The sequence below is a fragment of the Peromyscus leucopus genome, chromosome 7 (assembly GCF_004664715.2).
Source record: "Peromyscus leucopus breed LL Stock chromosome 7, UCI_PerLeu_2.1, whole genome shotgun sequence".
NCBI classification, from domain to species: Eukaryota; Metazoa; Chordata; class Mammalia; order Rodentia; family Cricetidae; genus Peromyscus; species Peromyscus leucopus.
The window spans coordinates 111,191,014-111,215,619 of NC_051069.1; positions in this window are offsets into that span (position 1 = coordinate 111,191,014).

The window sequence follows — 24,606 nt, forward strand, 5'->3', positions numbered from 1 at the left end:
ATCAGAAATGGAAGAAAAGTCATAATTCAAAGATTAAATGTCTAAACTTAGAACACAAGGTAGCAATGGAGACAGCAGCAGGTTCTCCAGGGCTTTTGGTAACCCTTAGGGACACTATAGTGTGTATTTCCTTTGGATATGTTTCCATGTTGCTTCTAGAAACAAAGAATATATTTGCTGTGTGACTTTTCTAGGAGAAACTTGAACAAATGTTTATTTGCTTCAGATAAGACACCAACGACAGGCCAAAGAAAGTATTCCATCTAAGTCTAATTTAGTGAAACTGAGTTTATTAGGGTTACTCATAGAAACAGGGGTGAGGGATTGCTCACAGGAGCAGGGGTGAGGGGTTTCTCACAGGAGCATGGGTGAGGGCCATTCAAAGAAGTATGGTTTAGGGGTCACTCATAGGAGCAGGGATGAGGGGTTGTTCACAGGATCGGGATGAAGGGTTTTTCACAGGAGCAAGGGTGAAAAGCCATTCAGAGAAGCATGGGTTAGGGGTTACTCACAGGAGCAGGGGTGAAGGGTTACTCACAGGAGCAGGAGTGAGGGGTTACTCATAGAAGCAGTGGTGAGGGATTGTTCACCAGACCTACACCATCATGACTGCCACACCAGATCCACACCATCATGGCTGCCACACCAGACCTGCACCATCATGGCTGCCACACCAGACCTGCACCATCATGGCTGCCACATGTTCCTTCCCCCTTTCTCTTTATAGGTCAAAATTTCCAGTTTCCTCTGGAAAGGTTGAGAGAATGCTGTGGATTCCCACTGCCACACCATATGAGTGGAACAAAACCAAAATGAAAACAGAATCTTTTCTCAACACTTTGGACATGAAAAGGAAGGGGAGAAATGGGCAGGCCTCCATACCTACACTTACTGGCTCAGTGAATACCATGAAAATTTTCTTCCTTTTGTTCCTTCACATCAAGTCATTCACAACTGTACTAGGATTCCAGACATGCCAGCAATGTTATCTCTTTGCACAGAGTTCTGGATGTCCCTGACATGTAACACAATGGCTGGTATCTGCCACTGTAAAATGTAAAATGTAAAATGTAAAATGTGTGGCTTTCCCCACTAAAATGTGTGGCTTCCCTGACTACCCAGATCCCCTCTGGACTCTGCCTGAGGAGTGTTTTCTGGGAAGACCACATGCTTCATGCATGCTAGAGAGCCAGGGTCTCTAGAGCAGCCTCAACTCAAGATGCATGGGTGATGGCTAGGTGAGTAGCCAGTCCTGCCCAATGGGACAGCTTGTCAGATGCCTAAACAGTAGTACTAAGTTCCAATTGCCCTCAGAAATTAACTGCTCAAAAAAGACTCCTGGAACTAGAGAGATGCCTCAGCAGTTAAGGTACATACTTCTCTTGCAGAGGACCTGAGTTTGATTCTCAGCAGCGTCAGGTGACTCATGGTTGCCTGTAACCCCAGCTACAGAAGATTTGATACCCTCTCCTGGCCTCCAAAGGTACTGTACTCACATGCACATATACACACACACACACTCATAAATAAATAAATAAATAAATAAATAAATAAATAAAAAGTAAAAATAAAAATATATAAAATCTATTTTTAAAATTCTTGTTTAATATCTTTGGATATTTTTCCTGTGTGTATGTCTGTGTGCCATGTGCATGCCTGGTGCCCATGGAGACAGAAGAAGGCATCAGAGCCCCCTGAACTGGAGTTACAAATGGTTGCAAGCAGCCATATGGGTTCTGAGAATCAAACCCTGGTCCTCTGGAATAGCAGCAAGTTCTATTAACTCCTGAGCCATATCTTCAGCCCCCAGAAAATCTATTTTTTAAAAGTCTCCTGCAATATCTTCCTCCCCTACCCTCAGTTACTTCCCCAACCCCTAAAGGAGCTTCCTGTTGTCTCCTCCCTTAGTTTGAATTCTTGTCTCAGGGGTACCCTCCTGGGTACACATTGTCATTCCACTCTGTGCAAAAGGAGACCATCAAACAGCATGTGAAGTTATACAAATCACTTAGCTGGCATGTAACACTCACAGACTTCTGCCACTTACTGAAGGGTGTTTGGGGGGTGCCTACATCTGTCACAGTTAGCTTTCATTGACAGAATATATATACTCACCTGGGAGATGGACCCCTGTGCATGTCTGTGGGGATTGTCTTGATTCCATTAATTGAGGTGGGAAGACTGCTCACCTTGGGTAGCATCATTCCCTGGCTGGGGTCCTGGACTGCTTAAGTGGGAAGGTTCACGGAGCAGCACCACATACTCATTGCTCTCTGCTTCCTGACTGTGGATGTGATATGACCAGCTGGTTCAAACTTCTGCCACCTTGATGTCCTCACCATGATGAATTGTACCCTTGAACTGAGAGACACAGGAAAAATCCTCTTCCTTAAGTTGCTTTTGTGAGAGTATTTTATCAAAGAAACAAAGACAGCATTCTAAAGACAGACTGACTAGCCACAGCAAGATATGCAAATTTGAAGATTCTCAAAAGTCTAGGGTCATATCTCTATAGAATATCAACTCTTCCATGATTACCACATCATTCCTCCACACCATTCATACAAAAAAAAAAAAGCAAAAAACAAAAAACAAAACAACATACAGAGAGCACCTGCTGGTGACAGGCCCTCCCCCAGGAGCTGCAGAGAGAGTTGTGAGCAAGCTCCAGCCCTTGTCCCCATCAAGATCCCCATGAAAGGTCCTCTTGCATCCCGCTGTAAGGAGGTGCTGGGATGGAACCCAGGGCTTTGTGCACAGTAGGCCAACATTAAGATGCAGCCCAGATTTTACCCCACAGACAATGCTGATATTTTATTTATGTATCTGTATTTTGAAGATGGAGCTCAGTGATCTGGGTTTTAGATTGACACTGCTAGGGAAGATGTTGTCTGGCTTGATCAATCCATTGTTTTCAGTAACCACACTGGCAAAGTGCACTTCAGCTCATCATTGTGGAAATAGCAACAGCAGCTATAGGGAAATCTGAGCTTGGCCTTCATGCCAGGCCTGGTCTAGGAGACAAGATCACTGAGGGGATGACACAGCAGTGCTAAGGCCAGTGTATGACTATGGGGCTGTCCTCAGTTACATCTAGTCCCATTTAGCATGGACCTATAAGATCCAGCAGCCAGAGGCACAGTTAGTTGTTGAAAAATTGCTTTGTCACATTTGGGAGCCCCTTCTGTGTAGCCCCAAGGCTCTGTGAGGGAAAAAAGATGATGTAAGTCCTTGGCCCATATCCCTCTTAACTGTGTCACACATCTTTGCCCACTCAGACATCTCCCCTGCCCCTAGGATCTGCATCTTTACATTCCAAAATGTTGCTACTGCTCTAAGTACGCAGACAGCCGTTTCTCCAGCATCCTGTCAACAACACTCAGTAACTGCAGCCCCCATCACCACGCCTTTGAAGATTGTATTAGTCAGGTGCTCTAGATGAAAGACTGAAAAAATGAATGTATACTACACAGGGGATTTATTAAGCTGGCTTCCATGATGAGAGCTGAGTGCTCCAACAATGGCTGCCTACATCCTGGAAGGCTGAAAACGCAGTAGTTGTTCAGTGCAGGAGATTGGAGGCCTCTGCAGTCCCAACCTGGTACTGACGGCCCAGAGGATTCTTGGAGAGCCACCTGTCTTCAGCCCGCTGGAAGTTTGAAGAAGCTGGGTACCAATGTCATTGAAAGACTGAGGAAAGATGCACTCACCGGCAAGAAGTGAAGGCAGGCAGATCACTCTTATGTTCCCTCAGACCTCTTGACATCTGGGCTGTGGTGGAAAGTACCACCCATGCTGGGGGGAGGGTCTTCACCCCACAATTAATTCTTCTTGGAAATGTCCTCAGACCCACCCAAGGCATACGGCACAGCTGATTCCAGACCCCATCAAGCTGACTACAGAGATTAACTGCCATGAATGTGTTTATTGGAGTGCCTACCTTGTCAGAACAGTGGCACTCGTCTCCACATGGGCATTGTGTCCCCGTGGAGCTGGGTGTGGCATGGCTGCCGCACTCTATATATACTAACCTCTATGCCCACATGTGCAGCCTGCAGCTCCTGGGAATTGCACTGTGTGAGAAGATGCAGAGCGTCCTCCTCAGAGGCTGAGGGTCCAGCTCAAGACAGAACATGCAAGCCTGGGCTGTGACACCAGGACTGGAGTCTCAGAATGGAGCAGCTGCATCGTGGGAGGACTTTAGAATTGTGGCCAAGGGCAGAGGTGACATGTGGCCAGCACCTCTGACTGCAAGATGATACAGCCCACAGGACTGCATTGATGAGATTCAGAACCGCAGCTTTGGTTCCTGATATTGGAACTTGCTACTTTATAGTCTTTATTGTGTTGGCAAAAGGAGATTAATGCAGAGAATGAAAAGAGGCCATATTAACAGAAGGGACGTTTAAATTTGTATTCTGAGGGGCGAATCAGCAGTGCTCAGCAGCGCTCAGCAGCAATGGAAGCAGAGGCAAAGAATGGCATGTTAAATTACCCGTCTCAGGCTGTCAATTTAAAACACCTTTGCTGCATTCTTTTCTTTGACCAAGTACATGTGCATTTCACACACAGTATGAAGGCAACACTTGCTAGCCCGAAACATTGGTCCCTCCCACAGACACAAAATGTTCAGTGGGGAAAGATTTTGAGTTCAACAGAAGAATTGCTTTTTTAAGGAACATTTTTGTGTAAGAATATAGGTCGCTATGAAAGTGTATGTAGTGTGTGTGTGTGTGTGTGTGTGTGTGTGTGTGTGTGTAATGTAGTTGCAATTAAAAAAATAAAGACGGCAGTGGTTTGAACTGTAATGATTTGCAACTAAAAATCCATTAGCCCTGTCTATGGAAGATACTAAATATACCCAGTGTCAGGATGTGGTGGACTGGAAGGGCAGCCTTAAAATAGTTCCTTTGAAAATAGCCCCTCTGGATAGCTTTTCTCCACAGATCTATCTCCTTGACATACATTCCTGGGGAAATAAAGCAAATGAGCAGGGTGCAGGGAGATTGCTATGGAAGGAATAACAGAATACACTGTTCCATGATGTGGAACTCCAGGAATGCCAAGCCAAGGGGTCCCTCGCCCTGTTAGAAATTGCTTGCTCTCCAACTCCTGCACTCAGGACCTTGGGTTGAGGTGACACTCCTTGTAAGAGTCAAGTTGCCTCACTGTCAGATAGTCTTCCGGTAGCTGTTAACATGGAGTATGTAGTCAGGAAAGAATAAACGGGAGTCCTCCTGGAAGGGAGCTGCTTGACATGACTATGGATGTGGCTGAACTCCCAATAGGTCATTTCCCCTTTGTCATGTGGCTGCGGGACTCGGAGTCAGGGAACTCACTTCCCTGGGGGCAGCCACACATACCTGGGTAGTTGCGTCAATATCTCAGCTCCCATGCCTTAATCTGAACAGAGCTAAGGGGCCTATTTTGTGTTGCTCCAGGGTTTCTCAACGGAGTGAGTCTGATTTCCCAGAGGCATCTGCTGTCCTCCAAGCTTCCACTGGCCTCTTTCCCTTTCCAGTCTCAGTTCTGCCCTCCTCACAATGTTTCCTGGGGACCCCCAACCCCACATACTGCACTGAACCCTTCTCATGAGTGGCTTCCGGAAGAGCTCAGACTGAAACTAGCCTGGGACTTCCGTGGCTGCCTTTTGGAGCGCTTTCCTACGTTTTCAGAATGCAGATGAAAGCCATGGAAGGGTGCCAACCTGAATTTTTAATATGCTGTAATTATGTGAGATGACCTAACAGTGGAGGCAGGAACTGAGATTGATGGAGAGGAAAGAACTCTGGGATGAGGGAGAACAGCACCTGTCTCAGTGAGCAGCTCTGGTGTGTTTTCCATAGTTGTTTAGGGTCACCTTGGATGCTCATGTAAGTTAAACCAGGACACCTGGAGATCTTCCAGAAGGTACTCTTCTGCCAGCATTGGAGAGAATGAAGAAGACTGCACAATTCGATCAAGAAGATGATCTGGGTTTGTGAGAAGACGAGGTTATCTTGTTCCAGCTCCTTCCTTAAGGTAGGACTCAGAGGGAACTAGGGACCCTTTGCCAGCTGAATTTTGAGGCAACAGCATCACCTAGGAACACATCAACAATGAGAAGCTGATCCCCTTCTGTGGACCCTGGGTGTCCCCCCAGCACACCTGGCATTTGGAAGTGGTTACCTCTTGGAAGGATTACAGTAGGAGCTATATGGGTAGGCACACAACTTTGATTAAAATATGAACATTACTATCGAGAATGTTATTTAGAACTATAGATATAAAATCTAAAAACTTAAAGACATGTAATTTGTGTAAGGGCAGAGGGACAAACACCATCTTTTGTAGAAAGAAGTTCAAATAGATGTGTGTTGGTTAATTGTCATTGTCAACTTGGCTAGGTTTGAGAACCACCTAGGAGACATGCCTCTGGATGTGTCTGTGAGTGTGTCTACATGAAGGTTTACTGAGGCAAGAAAACCACCTTGAATGTGAACTGAGTGAGCAGACTGAAGAAAACGAGGAAAAGAAACAGAAGAGTCAGATGGGCACCAGCATTCATCTCTCTCTGCTCCCTGGCCATGGACACAATGTGACCTTGCGTTTCTGCCTCCCTGCCTTCCCCACCACGTGAGCCATGGAAAACCATTCCTTCCTTAAGCTGCTGTTGTCCGGGACTTTGTCACAAACACAAGAAGAGTAACTAACATAATGAGCTAAGAAATAGAGATGCCATCACACTGCTTATAAGCCAAATCCTTTTCAAGGTCCTGGCTCCAGGAAGCAGCAATAGCAGAGAAGTCATGGGCAGAAAAGAACAATTTTATTTTTGTTGCTTATTTTAATTTGTTTTATTTTGATTTTTGACTGACACATGCATGCACTCATTTGTTTTACTCATGGAGTTAACTTTTGGAAGAGAAAGAAGATGCCTGGAATAAGATAAACAAAGACAAAGGTGAAGAAAAAATTTTAGAACACACAAGACTTGGTGTATCTATAAACAAAGAATAAAACAGGAAACAGATATAAAAAAAAGAAAAGTGGTAACTAAATCTTGGTCCTTTATTATGGTTGTGCCTTTGCTCAGTACTCCAATGAATGTTGGCAGGATGACAGGACTCTGTATTTTCTGAATCTCAAAAATTACAATATGGTTTATGAAGCATGATACTAATTAGTCTTAACAATAAAAACCTGGAGTCAGATATCGAGGATGAAAGCTGAAAGATCAGAGAAACAGAGCAGCCACCAGTAACCTCTTACATCTAAGAATCCTCAAAGGGAATGTATGCAGAGATCCTGTCTCCACCTCCCTAGTGCTGGAATCAAAAGCATGCACCACCACTGCCCAGCTCTGTTTCTCTTTTAGACGGGTTCAATCTTGTGTAGTCCAGGGTGGCCTTGAACTCCTGATCTTCCTGCTTCCTTCTCTCAAGTGTTAGGTTTAAAGGTGTGAGCCACCACTGCCTGGCCTCTATGGTTAACTAGTAGCTAGCTCTGCCCTCTGATCTCCAGGCAAGCTTTATTTATCAGAACACAAACAATATCATACAACAGGTTTATTTTTGTTAAAGATTTCCTCCTCCCCCTCCCCCTCCTCTTCTTCCTCCTCTTCCTCTTCTTAAAGCTAGTTCACCCTATCTCATCCTCAAGATTGTCATTGTTATCAGTTAGGCATGTTTCTTTTTGTGTCAGTTAGCTAATGCCACATAACAAAATTCTAGTGCCACACAATAGGCACTTGCTTACATATCTGTTGTGGTCTGTACAGCAGTCCTGTTCATTTTGACTTGGTTTGACTGCCAATCTAGGGTGGCTTTAACCAAGACAACTGAAAGGACCTGCACCGTCCTCCAGTAGCTAGCCAAGGCATGCTGTCAGGAGGAACAGTAGAGACACAAAAGTCAGCAAGCCCCATTGCATTGTGCCTTTCCCACCAAATTGTCTCAAATCATACATCCTACTGATTTAAAGCCAATCACATGGCTATTCCCAGAGTCCATAAGAGAAGTCAAAACAAAGATTATAGGAGTGAACATGGAGACAAAAAGGCATGAAGGGTCAGGGCAGATGTCAATCACACTGCTTAACAAGGGGATAGCAAGTACAGACTATGGGTGAGATCCAACCACCAGCTGGTTTCATCGGAACACAGCCACATTTTGCCTATGGTTTTGTTCACATCACAGTGACAGAGATCTGGCCTACAAAACCTAAGATGTTTACCATCTGGCACTGAATGGAAAAGCAGGCAGGGGCCTGGAGAGCTGGCCTGGTGGTTAAGTGTGCTGTCTGCCTTGCAAAGGACCAGAGTTCAGTTCCCAGCACCCATATAGTGGCTCATGACCATGTATAGCTTCAGCCCCAGGAATAAGAACACTGGCTGCCCTTGTAGAAGAGAGGAACTTGGTTCCCAGATTGCCAGGTGGCTCACAACCAATCTAACTCCAGCTCTAGGAGATCTGCTGCCCTCTTCTGGCCTCTGCAAGCACCTGCTTTCAGGTGTGCACACCTACACACAGATGCACACTCACACACATAGTTAAAATTAAAAATAAATCTTAAAAATAGTTTTTTCAATTATTTGATCCTGATGTGTAAAAATACAATTTACTTTGGTGTATTAGTCTTGGATCTTTTGACATTATTAAATTTATTTATTAGTTCAATAGATATTTTATAGGGTCCATGTAGCATTCTACCTAAGATTCAGTGATTTGCAAATATAAACAATTTTACTATTTTTCTTTCTGATATTTATACCCTTTATTTCTTTTCTTACTTTGTAGAAATTGCTCACATATGTAAAAGCTGAGCAGATTTGCTGACCATAGATGTTGCCTGATTCCAACTTCAAAATGTTACCAAGAGACACATGTGAGCGATTAAGTTTCCAGTAGATTAATTTTATCTGTTTGAGGAACACCCTTTTTACTCTTCTGAATTAATTGTTAAATGCTTTCTCTCTACCTAGTCAGACAACTGTATGTGTTGTCTCTTCCATTTTGCTAATTGAATATAATGACTAATTTTAAAAAAAACTAAACTAACCTTGCATTCCTCATACAAATACTGTTTGGTATGAATTATAATTACTGTAACTCAATGTGAGACTTAATTTGCTAGAATTTTACTAAGGATCTTTCTACCTATAATTTATGAGAGGTATTATTGATCCATAATATTAGGGGTGATACCTATATCTGATTTCTATATTAGGGTGGTATTCACCTCATGAAGTTAGACAAAGTGTTACTGCCTCTCTTGCTTTATGGAAGTTTGTGTCAGAGTGTTGAGTTTCCTACATGTTTCATAGAATTACCACTGAAACCATCTGAGCCTAGGAAGTGAATGCGCCAGGAAACTTAAGATTAAGGCTGCTTTCATTATAGCAGCACTCAGACTTCCTCTTCCATCCTGTGTCTATTTTGGTAACTTATATTTGTCAAAGAATTTAAAGGAATTATCTGTTTTGTCCAATGCATCAAACAAATTGTCATATAATTATTTGGAATAGCCATTTGTTATCCTTATTTTGCCTGTAGAATATTTTATTTTTCATTCTTGATATTGCACAATCCAGCCCCCACCTTGCTCTCCTGTCTAGCTACTTTGATTGTTCTCTTCAAATAACAAACTTTTAGCCTAATTAATTTATGCAGTTCTTTGCTCACTTCTATTATATTGATTTCTTCTCTCTTTAATTTTGAAACGCGCTACTGGACAGACTCATGAAAAGCTGCCAGCCAGCCTCCCTGACGGTACATGAATGTACGGTGTCATCTCCATCTTTCCATTCACGTAACATTTCATCAAAACCCCCGGGGGTCCTCTGTTTCCACAATCAAGGCTTTTTGATGTATCCAGCTCCTTGTGTTGTGTGGGGAGCCCTTTGCTGGCTGAGCCGTCTCTCAGCCCTGATTTTCATATCCATAATCACTATTGGGATTAGACATTATGCTAAGTGGTTTTTGGCCATTTGTCTTACCTTGTCTGTGAATTATCTTATTCATAATTTTCCCAAAGACTGTTTCTTTCTTGATTTAGAGACAAGGTTTCATGATGGTGCCCATGCTGATCTTTATCTAGTGCATGGGATTACAGGTGTATGCCAGCCATCACGTCCAGTTTTCCCCAGTTTTAAGCAAACTGCTAGTTTTTATTGAGTTGGGAGATTTTTATATTGTATACAATATCTACTGGTCTTTGTTTGTATGCTAAAGTCCAGGCTCAGCACACAGGTTAGTTCTCTCCATAACATCTTTCTATGACACTGTAGTTCTTTTTTTTTTTTTCTGCGCAGTTTTTCAACATTTTACATTTTGCGTCTTTACCATGCTCAACTTACTCTCAACACAGCAAGAGTTCTCATTCACAGCTCCTCATTTATCTCATGTTACTCCTTAATCCACCTGGAACATTTTGTTTATGACAAGAGATAAAAAGATAAAAATCTAGAAGTTTGTTTTCTCCAAATGAATAGAAAATTATCCTAACTACCTCCCTCATTGAGTCAAGGTCCTGTCTTTCTCTTCCACAGTGTTATCAGTTCACTGAGTCCACGGCGGGTCTGCGTTCTGGTCCTGTTAATCCCTTCTTCCTGGGCCAATGCCTTCCTCTATCACTGTGACTTTTGCTGTGGTTTGGGCATAGTTTGGCCCCTCCAAATATTATGTTGACAGTTGTTCCCAAATGTAAGTGTTGGCAGGTACTGGGACCCTGGAGAGGTATTTGAGTGGATTTCTTCTTGTCTTTGCTCACTTAGCCTTGGACCAGTTATTGTGAGAACTGATTATTACCAGACAGGCCCCCCATCATGTTCCACCTCCGACACATTCCTGCCAGCCTGTCCTCACTTCTGATTTGTTACCATGCGGGTCAAGGCCCTTACCAGAAACCCAGCCTATGATGGGGGTGCGGTTACCAGAACCTCAGCCAAAATGAACTGCTTCCCTTTCTAAATTATCCTGTGTCAGGTAGTCTGTTATAGCAACTGAAAACAGGCGCGGCCTCCTTAGAGCACGCTCTGCAATCAGGGGAACTTCACTGTTTTTCAAATACATGACTTCGCTGTTCCCATTAGTTTTCCACTGGGGTAATTTTAGCAAATTCTGCTGGAGTTTGGCCAAAGGTCACCCGGCCTCCTAATTACCATCAATTATCATCACTTCGGCCGGGGATGAGATGCAGCTCATGTCTTGTGCCTTCTGATGTGCTCCACATTCTTGAATTTCACATCTTTTTGCCTTTTTGGTTTTTACTTGATAAGTTTTGCATTGTAAGTCATATTCGCCTGTTCACTGTCAACTTTACCAGGTCATTTTGTTCCCAGATGTATTACTTTTTTGTTTTTCCAGAATAATATTTTTATTGATAATTTGGGAATTTCACATAATGCACCCCAATTACATTCACTTCCCTTTCTTCCCAGGTCTGCTCCCTCTCCTTATGGCCTCCTGCAAAAGAAGAAAAGAAGAAAAAAAAAACACCTAGGTGTATTTCTTATAAACAGTATGCATCTAGTTTTGACTTAAAAAAAAAACTAACCTGGAACCCAGTACATACCAGGCAGATTTAAACCATTGATTTATCTCTAATATGTTCAGATTCATTTTGCCTTATTTTATTTTTTCTCTTTGTTGTACATTTTTCATTTTTTTTATTTCCTTATTCATTTTCTGTTTGTTCCATCCTTTCTCCTCTAATTGTCTAATTAAAACATGAACTCAGTCTTTCTAGTCAATACCCTTAGATCACAACAAGGACTTGCTTACATTTATCTACTCACTCTACCAGGCATGAGTCACCTTAAGAGCACAACAACTTCAATTGCCAATATTTATTCTTATATCCTGACTTATTGATTTATTTGGCCCCAGATTATAATAATAATCATTATTATTAATAATGATATTACTTTTACGATATAACTTTTATGATTTAGGTCAGATAATACATTTTACTTGGAAATATAATTCTATATTGCTTTTTTTGATACTGATTATTTTTTGTTGTTTGAATCTTAGATAGTCTTTTAATAAAAAACCCAAAGCCAGATATCAGGGTGAAAGCTGAAAGATCAGAAAAGCAGAACAGCCAGCCACTAGTTCTCACCTCTACGAAATCCTCAGAGAGTGAGTTCCTGTTTCCTCACTCCTTATATACCTTTCTCTGTTCTGCCACATCACTTCCTGGGATTAAATGAGTGTGTCCTTCCCAAGCAAAGGCATGAGATCTCAAGCGCTGGGATTAAAGGTGTATGCCACCATGCCTGGCCTCTGTGTCTAATCTGGCTGGCTCTGTCCTTGGATCCTCAGGCAAGTTTATTAGGGTTCACAATATATCACCACAATTCTTCTTAGATTTTGTTTGTTTGTTTGTTTCTGCTTTCAAGGACACAATTTTCAATGTTTCAGAGTGCAGAAGGCTGGCAGCTGGGATCTAGCCTCTCAGTCCTCTTCTTTCCTCACTCACCTGCTTGAGAGTTTAGGAGTCCGTATTTAGAACCCTGCACACCACACTGCCTCACCCTGGTGAACTGAAATATCTACGTTTATTGGACATCAAACTCCTCAGTGTGGATCCTGAAAAGGGCAGCTCGTCTTGTTTGGCACCGCAGTCTCTCTGGCCTCTGATTTACAATTTAGGAAGGTTTATACTATTTTGAAGTCTCTGGAGCAGATAGTTTCCTAAGGCACAATTTTCTGAGTGACTGATGGGTCGTTTGGATGGACTCTCACAGGAGGGCAACGGAAGTGTCTTTCTTCTTCATCACAGAGCCTCCTGCTGTACAGTGATCCTAACTTAAAAGGCTGAGGACAAAATCTCCCTGAAATCACAGTTCTTGCTTCTATAAGTTATTGATTATGAAGGAGGGTCATCCTTGCTGTCCTTCAGTATTTAACTGCTAATAGCTTACTAGCTACCTAAAAGTGTTCGCATCAGCCCTTGAAGACTGTGGGTCCTGTTGTCATCCTTTTCTTGGGAAGGACACTTACCCTTTAACTAGGACCGGATGAGGAACCTTGCAGAGATGCTGACACCTCCCCTCCCTCCCAGCTTCTCCTTCCATCTGCACACCCTCAGGATTCAAGAGCAAGAAGAGAAGCCACAGACCCCTCACTTGGGCGCCCAGGGACGTTTGCTTTTTGCTTGAGTTTTCAAATCCAGCACATCTTTGCTTGATAAAAGTTATTTCTTCTAAAAAATATATAATTTAATGCAAATTTCCTTTTTAATATCCAAATTCCCAAAAATACTTCAAATGTAACCCTATTTCCCAACATCAGTTGAATTTTTCTTTTTTAAAGGAACACATCAATTGTATGAAAGCTGTGGGAAAAAAATACCTGACTAAAGTAATTTCAGGAAAGAGAGATTTATTTTGTCACATTTGAGGGTATATACAGTGCATCATAGAGGGGAGGCACAGTAGCAGGAGGCCGAGGCAGCTGGTCTTACTGCATCCATTCAGGAGGCTGAGAGGGGATGCCTGTCCTCAGCTCACTTTCTTTTTACTCACTATAGGGCTCCACGCTACGGATGGTGCAACAAACATTTAGGGCAGGTCTTCTCTTGTCAACTAAACCTCCCCAAAAGGATGAACAAGCTCAGAGAGGTGTCTTCTGGTTGATTCTGAACACCCAGAATCTGAACAAGTGGACAGTCAAGGTGAACCACCACCACAACCTCCTGAATAGATTTAGCAGGGAGTTTCCTTTACCAGGTTTTATGTACATAAAGTCCAAGAACAAAATTATATAAATTCACTCAAGATTTTGAAGGACTTGGTTATGATTTCTGGGTATGGACACTGTCACTGAGTTGTTGAAATGAAAAAAAAAAAAAAAAAAACAGAAAGGAAAAATCAAAAGCTCCCTTGAGTCTACAATCTACATGTATTGTGATGTTTTTGAAAATATTTTTTAACAGCTTACCACCACCATAACTAATAATCTATCTAGAGCCTTTTTCCTAAAGGTTCTCAAGTCAACAATACCCTTGTTCCCATCTAACAACCCAGGAAACCAAGGTCTCAAAGACTGACAGACGGTCCAGAGTGACAGCCATCCCACCACTGTGGAACACTCAGTCCAGAGCCTGGCGTTCAGCTGGTGCATGGTGAACATTTGTTACGTGAAGACTCTGAATCCTTTCCCATCTGCTTTTGTCAGTAACACCTCACTCCCCTGTATTACTCCCCAGGTCACCAGGGACTGCTCATTAGCACATTGTTTCCCAGAGACACTAGCCACATGGCTCATTGGGAGGTCAGCCTCTCATCTGTGGTATTTGCGCATAAAATGCCCTTACAGATAACCCTTCAACATGTGTGAGTCCTCACTCAAGTGACAGGTTTTCCCAGGTGTGACATTAAGGGTGACCTTTCGTACAGTGACCAATAAAGCTGCCTTCGTGGCCATGGCTGGTACAGCAGTGCTTCCGGGAGCTCGGCACTTAATCTAATGCTCTGCCTTCTCCATTTAGAAATTCTATTTTCCTTTCATTTTTGAGACAGGGTGTCTTAGTCAGTGTTCTATTGCTGCGAAGAGACACCATGACCATGGCAGCTCTTATAAAGGAAAATATTTAATTGGGGCTGGCTTACAGTTTCAGAGGTTTAGTACATTATCATCATGGTGGGAAGCATGGTGGCATGCAGGCAGACATGGTGCTGGAGAAGGAGCCGAGAGTTCTGCATCTGGATTGGCAGGCAGCAGGAAGAGAATGTCACACTGTTAAGCATCTGAGACCTCAAACACAGCTGAGACCCCGGTGACACACCCCTTCCAACAACACCATACCTATTCCAGCAGGGCCACTGATGTGCCTTGCTGATGGTGCCCACTCCATGTGAGCCTGTGTGGGACATTTTCTTTCAAACCACCACACAGGGTCTCACTACATAGCCCTTGCTGGCCTGGAATTTACAATATAGATCAGGCTGGACTGTAACTTACAGAGATCTGCCTGCCTCTGTCTCTTGAGTGTTGAGATTAAAGGTATGCACCACCACACCTGCCTTAAAAATTCATAACAATTTTTAAATAAAAGACCCTGTAATTTCATTCTTCATTAGGGCATGTAGGTGAGGTTGTCAATGCTATGGACACAGACCAATCCCAGAAAAGGGAGAGTGGGGAAATGAAGGCTTTGGGTATGTGTGGGGGTTTGGACAAGCTGTCCTCATAATCTGGACGTTGGAATACTTGGTCACCAGATGGTGGACTGTTTAAGTAAGATTAGGGGGTAGGGCCTTGCTGGAGGAAGCTTGTCACTGAGGAAGTTTGTCACTGAGGATGGGCTTTGAAGTTTCAAATTCTACATGTCATTCCCAGTTCACTTTCTCTGCTTCCTGTTTGCAGTTTAAGATGTGAGCTCTCAAGCCAGCTGGTAGTGGCACAGGCCCTTTAATTCTAGCATTTGAGAGGCAGGGGCAAGTGGATCCTGAGTTCGAGGCTAGCCTGGTCTACAGAGTGAGTTCCAGGACAACCAGGGCTACATAGAGAAACCCTGTCTTGGGCCGGAGAGTGGTGGTGGAAGATCTGAGCTCTCAGCTATTCCTGATGCCATGCCTGCCTCCCACCACACTTCCCAGCCATAATGGTAATGGACCTTTTCCCTCTGGGCTCTTTAGTCCAGGTATAATTTATGCCTGCTCCCAGGCTGTTAGAAACAGCAGCCAACAATTCTATCTCACCTTCCCACTATTCCACTCTCCTTGCCAAATTGGAGACTGGTGTGGAGGAAAATCACCAATGTCTGAAACTGCTGCCATAGCCTGCTTATGACCCCATGGCATGCATTCTACTTGCAGGGTTCACACTGTTTCCCCCAGTCATCAGCCATTTGGGGGCACATACTCACATAACAGATCTCATTGAGCTAGGAAGCACACTAATCCATACCAAGTAGAAGATGGCTACCCTGGGGTTTCCCTTCAGCACACTTGACCCTCAGGCAGCTTAGCCTTGAATGCATGTCTTACCACCCACAGCAGGAAATAACTACCATTCAGTTTCTCCTAGACTCATCTTCAGTTCTGTTGGTTCCTGTGTGACAGCAGGTTGCATAACTTCTCCTGTCACATGAACAAATGTCTGTTCACCCACATTGAGCACCAACAATGAACCCAAGAAGTGATTCTACTCAAGTCTAGCCTCATAAGCCAAGGGGTACTGGGGTAGTGGAGCTGAGCGAGGAACTATTCAGTATGAGCGGTAACTCATGCACCATCGGAGTTCCCAATGCAGCTGTCAGGGAAGTGCCAAGGAAGGGTCTCCTCTTCCACAGCAATTTTTCACTTGTGTGTATAACTTGGTGGTGGTGCTGGTGAGGGCTGCACCATGAGTCTTGTTACTTTTTGGGAGCGCCCAGGAGAAAATGTGTCAATCCAGAGGAAGTAACCAACATGTGGAACACTCTTCATTCAGCAACAGTGGTGTGTGTATGTGTGTGTGTGTGTGTGTTTCTCTCAAGAGCCAAAGAACCTATCTTGCCTCATAAGAAAAACCTCTGGAAACTTAAAATAATTGAATTTTGTAAACTGAATTTTCTGACTACAGTATAGTCAAACTAAAAATCAATAGCAAAAGTGATAGGGAAAAAATCTTCAAACACTTGGAATTTAAACAACACACTTATAAATAAACTGTTGGTCAAAGAGGAAGTCTGAGAAGGAAATTTAAATGTATTAAAGCTGAATGGTAATGAAAATACCTATCAAAAATATCAAGACACAGTTAAAGCTGTGCCAGAAGGGAAATTTACAGCTTTAGTTGATTACAGCAGAAGGAAGAATTCACAAGCCAACAATGCAGGCTCCTCCCTCAAGAGGCTAGAAAATGACAGCCAAGTAAACTCAAAGCAACAGACAGAGCAAAAAATAAGGAGGAAAATACTAAAATTTAAAGTAAAAAAATTAGGAAATGTTTCAGCAAGCAAAGCACTTGCTTTCAAGTGCAAGGTCTCTGAAGATTAAATCCTCAGAATTCACTTAATGTGCTGGGCATGACTATACATATTGTAATCACACTCTGGTGTGCTGGGCATGACTATACATATTGTAATCACACTCTGGTGTGCTGGGCATGACTATACATACTGTAATCACACTCTGGTGTGCTGAGTTCGACTATACATACTGTAATCACACTCTGGTGTGCTGGGCATGACTATACATACTGTAATCACACTCTGGTGTGCTGAGTTCGACTATACATACTGTAATCACACTCTGCTGTGCTGGGCATGACTATACATATTGTAATCACACTCTGGTGTGCTGGGCATGACTATACATACTGTAATCACACTCTGGTGTGCTGGGCATGACTATACATACTATAATCACACTCTGCTGTGCTGGGCATGACTATACATATTGTAATCACACTCTGGTGTGCTGGGCATGACTATACATACTGTAATCACACTCTGGTGTGCTGGGCATGACTATACATATTGTAATCACACTCTGGTGTGCTGGGCATGACTATACATACTGTAATCACACTCTGCTGTGCTGGGCATGACTATACATACTGTAATCACACTCTGCTGTGCTGGGCATGACTATACATACTGTAATCACACTCTGGTGTGCTGGGCATGCCTTTACATACTGTAATCACACTCTGCTGTGCTGGGCATGACTATACATACTGTAATCACACTCTGCTGTGCTGGGCATGACTATACATACTGTAATCACACTCTGCTGTGCTGACCATGACTATACATACTGTAATCACACTCTGCTGTGCTGGGCATGACTATACATATTGTAATCACACTCTGGTGTGCTGGGCATGACTATACATACTGTAATCACACTCTGGTGTGCTGGGCATGACTATACATACTGTAATCACACTCTGCTGTGCTGGGCATGACTATACATACTGTAATCACACTCTGGTGTGCTGGGCATGACTATACATACTGTAATCACACTCTGGTGTGCTGGGCATGACTATACATACTGTAATCACACTCTGGTGTGCTGGGCATGCCTTTACATACTGTAATCACACTCTGCTGTGCTGGGCATGACTATACATACTGTAATCACACTCTGCTGTGCTGACCATGACTATACATACTGTAATCACACTCTGCTGTGCTGGGCATGACTATACATACTGTAATCACACTCTGCTCTGCTGGGCATGATGACACATGTTTTAATCCCAGCTCTGGGGAGGCAGAGACAACAGTATCCTGGATCTCACTGGCCAAACAACCTACTTGGTGAGCTCCAGGTCAGGGAGAGACCCTGTCTCAAAGGAAATGGATGGCATTCTGAAAGATGACATCAGACACTGTTCTCTTAGCTCCACATGCACAAACATTATGTTCATATGCACCTACACATACAAGTGCACAGACATGCATAAAAAGAAAACTAAATTGAAAATAAGAACACAACAAAAAATGTGAAATGAAAAGCTGGTCCTTTAATGAAATCAGTAAAATTGATACATCCCTAGCAGGACTGACTGAAAGAGGAAAAACACAAGTCACCAATGTCAGGAGTGAAACCAGTGATGTCACACATTCCTACATTACTAACAGGCAAGAGGTGCTACTACAAACTCCATGCTCCATTCATTAAAAGAATTACAATTTTTGTTTTTTAAGATTTTTTTTAAGATTTTAAGATGTATGTGTGTATGAGGGTATGTGCAGAGAGTCCAGGTGCCCAAAGACGCCAGAGGCACTAGAATCCCCTAGAACTGGAGTTACAGCTGGTTGTCCACCTCCATGTGAGTGCTGGGAACTGAACCCTGGTTCTCTAGAAGAGCAGCAAGTGCTCTCAAATACTGAGCCATCTCTCCAGTCCCAGAAGAAATTTTAAAACTTAGAAAGTAACTTAATTTTCCTCAAACTAAAAACTAGCCAAATTCAGCCAACATTAAATATATCATAGTCCTACAACCATTAAAGGAAATTTTACCTAAAAATTTATTTTAAAAATTCCCATGGCCAAATGGTTTTAGAAGAAAATTCTACCAAAATTTAAAGAGCTAACAATAAGTTTACATAATGTAAACAGAAGAGGATTAATTTATGAGGCTCTAATCATAAAACCAGACTGTAAACAAAGAAAAAAAAGTAACATTCATGTTAATATTATGAACTTAAATGAACCTAAATATGTATAAGAACTACTATTAATATATGTTTTGGCCAATTGGGATATACATAGATGAATTAGTTTGATTCCATATTTGAGAATCAACCAATAATAACAATGTATCATATCATAAAATCATGAAAAGGATAAAAAAAATCTACAAACTCTTGAGCTAGAATTCTTCAAGGTGAATAATTTTCCCCAGAGGATCAGGAATGAGACAAGTCATTTATGCCAGCATTCTTGCCAAACAAAAAGCTAGAAGTTGTAGCCACTGAAATAAGACAAGGAGCAGAAAGGCATACAGATAGAAAGGAAGAAATAAAATGCTCCTTATTTTTAGATACAACATGATTGCCTCTATAGGAAATGTGATAAGTAAGGTCTACATGATCACAAGGCTTAAGGTCAACTTGTAAATTTTCTTAAGATTTACTTTTTAAATTGTGTATCTGTGGGGATATATGAGCCTGCGTACAGCACCAACAAGGCCAGAGAGTGTGTAAGATCCCCTGAAGCTGGAGTCATGGGTGCTTGTGAGCTGCCTGCCCTGAGTGCTGGCAACTCAGCACCAGTCCTCTGGAAGAGCAGCGGGCACTTACAACAACTGAGCCATTTCTCCAGCCTAGGCAGGCACATTTTAATTGTGTTTCTATACAATGATCATATGGGAACTAATTTTTAATGAGATAACATTTACAGCTACGTATAGCAAAATTAAACCAGTAATTTAAAAAAAGATGTTCACTACCACTAGCCCCCCAGGGAAATGTACATTTTCCTTGAGATACTACTACACCTGGCAGAATGGCTAAAATACAAAATACCGACAGTACTAAGTGCCGTAAGAGTGAGGAAAACCCGAGTCACCACAAACTGCTGCTGTGGAGGTGGAGAGGTGTGGGTATTCTGGACATCTGAAGTGTCTTACAGAAGTAAGCTTGCGCCAACAGGGCCCAGCAATCACTCTCATGGTCATTCTTCCCCAAGAAACCCATAAACCTGCACACGGACGCTCATAACGTCTTTATCCATAATGACCAACATACAGAAACTCCTTGAAGGAGCACTCCACCTGACAGTTAAAGGACTGACCCCTCCCCTCATGAATGCAATCCAATGACCAACTATTGACAAGTAGGATGGAATTCTGGGAAATTGCATTGAGGTTTTTGTTGTTTTAAGAAAGAACAAAGAAACAGACTACGTGACTGAGTAATTCCATTTATTCAACAATCTTTAAATGACAAAACTTGGGAGGGGCAGAAAAATACAGGGTCGTCAGGGGTCACCTGTCATCCTCGGGGACAGGGAGACTTTGGTGAGTCGGCAGTGGTGGTGACTACCCAAAATTTCATTTGTGAGGGGAAAACAGGAATGATTGGAGATTGGAGAGAGAGGGAGGGGAGGAGGGCGTCTATCCATGCTGTACCAATATCCACTAATATACAGCATTGTTTGTAGTTTCGTCGAGGGGCCTGGGAGCTGCAGTTCAGTTAACAGAGCTCTTGCCTCACCTCTAGGAAGCCCTGGGCTCGATTTCTGGCACCACATAGGTAGCAGTGGTGTTGTAAGCCTGTAATCCCAGCTCTCAGGTGGATCAGAAGCTCAAAGTCATCCTAGACTACCTGCTAAATTCGAGGCTAGCCTGGGCGAGAAACAAACCAGCACCAACAAAGCCTGAGTTCTTTCTTAGAAATGCATGTGAATCTACACTTCTCTCAAGATACTCTGGTCTGATTTTCTAACTGTGTGAGTGCTTCCGGATTGTATGTGTTCTTAAACATGCTACACGCCTTGAAACACACAAAGACAAGGGATAGGTGATTGTTTCTTAAATTTGGGGACACTACCACGGTCTTAAGTGCCACCCCCTCACGTTGCTGTCAGCGACTGCAGGGTGTTGGAACTAGGAATGGGTGAGGAGGATTCAGGGCCTGGACTCGCCGCGATCAGGTGTGTGAAGTGGGCGTTGATGTGAGCGAGAGGCATGGCCCAGAAAGAAAACGCCAGGGCTACGCATCCCCTCCTATCAAAGAAGGTGACAGGCTAAGAAGGTACCATGCAGAATGTCAGTTGGGGAAAGGTTTCAGGAGGTGCTGGAGCCTCGGGAACGCCCTCCCGTGCACCTTTCAGGAGGCAGTGGGCGACGAACGAACCCCCGGGAGCAGTGACCGAACCCGGCCATGCACAGAACCAGGTAAGCACCGAACCTAGCGCAGAGGTGCGGCCTCTTGGCAACCGCCCGCAATCATGCCGGGTAGTGCGGTTCTCAGAGGCGGCACTGGGTCTCGGAAGCTGCGGCCGAGACGCCAAAGAGGCTGAGAGCACCGGGAGGGTGGGGCGGGGCGGGGCATTGCGAAGATCTAGCCGGCGCCAGCCGAGCAGCAGCGGCTGGCTGAGGGCGCGCTCACCCAGGCACGTGGGTGTGCGGCCACCGGCGCCGCCCGGCCTGCGCTCTGCAGCACCTCGGCGCAACCGCGCTAGGCAAGGCTGGGACACGGCCGGCACTGCATCCTGGCCAGACGCCTCAAGGCGCTCTCCACGCGCGTCCCTTCCCCGCGGCCCCGGCCTCCTTGAATTTCCGGAGTGGGAAGCCGGAAAGCGGGAGGCTTTGTCCAGGGATAGCTGGGGACACTGGAGCTTCCAAACCTTCCCTTCACATCCTGACTAGGGGTGGTGGGGCGGAGACAGATGGACATTGACCTGCGGAACACCTTGGGGTTTCGCGGGAACTCTGCCCCGCAGCTGAGCCCGGGACCCTGCGGTAGCCGGCGGTTTCCACGTGGGTGCACCCGGAGCTGGGGCAGCCGCGACCCGGCTGCGGATCGCCGTCGTAGGCGCTCCGCAAAGGCTGCTCCCAGCCCTAGGCATCCACGCGTGCCTGGTGGGCGTGCAGCGGAACGCGCTGGGGAAGGAAGGTGGTGGGCGGGGCGAGAGGTGAACAGCCAACAAGGAGGGGGCAGAAGGCTTTAGAAGGTAGCGGTCCCACTGTCGCAGCAACTCTGCAGTGGGTGCGGTGGAGACGACAAGGGCAGTAAGGTGCCTGCCAGGCACACCTATGATCCTGGCTGGCCTGTTCCGCTCTAAGAATGAACCGGGGGAAATGGCAGGCCCAGACTCTTGCCAGTGTCTGCACTATGGAAGGGAATAGTGACACTTAACGCAGCTCTAGGGCATGCCCGCAGACAGGAAGCCTCTGAAATCCATATTATCCCGGGACCCCCAAGCTGCCATTTGTCTCCTTCCACCACGCCCTCTTCTCAGCTTACCAAGATTAACCTGTCGATACTACCAGCTGCCTTTTAGAGTAAAAACCAGGACAAATTCTGCACTTTATTAACCTGCCCCACCCGCCACCATAAAGCAGCTTCTCCCAGCCCACACAAGGTGTGGTCACCCCAAAGACACAGCTCCACAGACCTCGGACCAAGCCCTAGGAGGATGTTAAAGGCAAACGCTCTGCAGCGACCTGTCGGGTTCAATGTCACTCCCTCCATCCGGGCTGTTGGGCACTTTCTCAACAGGGCATGATCCTGTAGACAGACCCCAGCGGGGTAGAATCAGAGGCCTGCAAACACCTCCACCCTTCACTGCAAGGCGGGTCTCCCTTGCCTGGTGTCAGCTACACCAGGGCTGTCTCCCTCTGAATGCTCCCCAAGGTCAGGACGTGTGAAAGTCCGGGATCTGACACCACGCACCTCCAGCTGTGAGGGACCCATCATACGTAGGTGTGTGCGTTTAACTGCACAATCATTCCCAGGCGTGCAAGATAAAGCACTGAAGGGGGGGGATGGTCTACAGTTCAAGTTAAAAAAACAAACAAACAAAACACATCCTTGAGGCTCTAAAGGGCTATTCAAGGCTTGTCTAGGCTTCTGTATATCGCAACTGAATCCATGCCAGACTCCCGGAAATTATCTCTTCAGGCCATGCCACAAGTGTCCGGTACTCCCCCAGTTTTCCCCCAGTTTCCCTGAGAGACGGTTGGGAGAGCAAGTTAAACTGTGAAAACCCTAAGACCCGTCCCTTCTGACTTTCTGGCCATAACCAACTTTCCATTTCAAAGTGGTGGTTAACATCAAAATTAACACCTGGGAACCCAAAACTGACCCAGCTTTCTTACTAAAAGGTAGAGGTGTGTGTGTGTGTGTGTGTGTGTGTGTGTGTGTGTGTGTGATGGATTATCTCTCCCTTTTATGTAGTGTAGTTTGGAGAAGAGCAGAGAGGCGTCCGCTTAAAAGTAAGATTCTCCTCAATTTGACAGTCCGGTTTCCTTTTACCTTTCTCTCTCTCCCATGGGTAGCTGTTCAGCGTCCTCCAAAGTTCTGTCTAGCTTTGGTGCCCACTTTACATACAGTTAAACTTCCTGCTGAGCAAACCTGCTGGACGTTTGTCCTGTGCCCCGAGAAGCTAAACACTCACACATCAAGAAAGGATTAGGGAAAGGCGGTCTGGGTCAAGGTGGGTGTAGCATCGCGGATGGAGGCTGGGAGTGAAGGTGGAGCGCAAAAGGACCAAGGGCCAGAGTCCCGCCTTCTTCTCCTTCTGTACCTTGGACTCTGCAGTGGCCACCTTGGCCGGAAACCGCATCCACGACCAAATCCAGTACAAAACTCCCTTGGACAGAATTAGAAAGAAGTTAGTATAGAGAGACAATTTACTTCTAATAATCGCATAGGTGTAACTACAGTACGGCCCAAGCAGCAGGCAGACTAGGGGTTCACGGTCCCCACGTGCTGCTGGGGGACCCGTCCGCGGGCATCGCGGCGGACGTGACACCGCATTTTCTCTGAATTTCTGCCATCTAGGATGGTGCAACCAAGGGAGGGGGTCATGGATGGGGAGGTGGAGTGCGAGGCTGCGGAATTCGCTCTCTGCAGAGGAACTGGAGCTTGGAACAGCGCGAAACTCCGAAGGCGTTCACAATTCAAGAGAAAAGCAACGCCCGGTTGTGGGTGGTTAATAGCCGGCTTCCCACGACCACGAGGCATGTCCCTGGCGGCACCACTACCTTATGTTTTAATTTGATCTTTATTGGGTCTTTGCTCCCCTAGGCTGTGGACTGGACTTGCACTCCGATGGTCACTGCCCTATCCGGAGAGGGTGGACCTTCAACTGCGGCTCCCTTTTCCCCCGAGGGAGTCAGCTAGAGTTTCTATCCTTCTAGACCTGAGAGTTATCGGGCATCACGGGCGTGGTCCAGTCGTGCGTGGCGGCGGCGGCGGGGAGGGGGGCTTTCTAGCCTTTGAGCTGAGCCGTGTCTGCAATGCATCGCCTTAAGCTGCTCTCCTGTACCCTAAGCCGGTGCTCAGAAAGGAGAGGCAGGGAGGGGAGCGGTCACTCTTAACTATGAAGTGACGGTGGTCTACCCAGAGTGTCAGTGCCTGTGTGTGTGTGTGTGTGTGTGTGTGTGTGTGTGTGTGTGTGTGTGTTGCAGCCGAGAAGGGAGGGTTCTACCGCCAAGGGCAGGGCGGAGG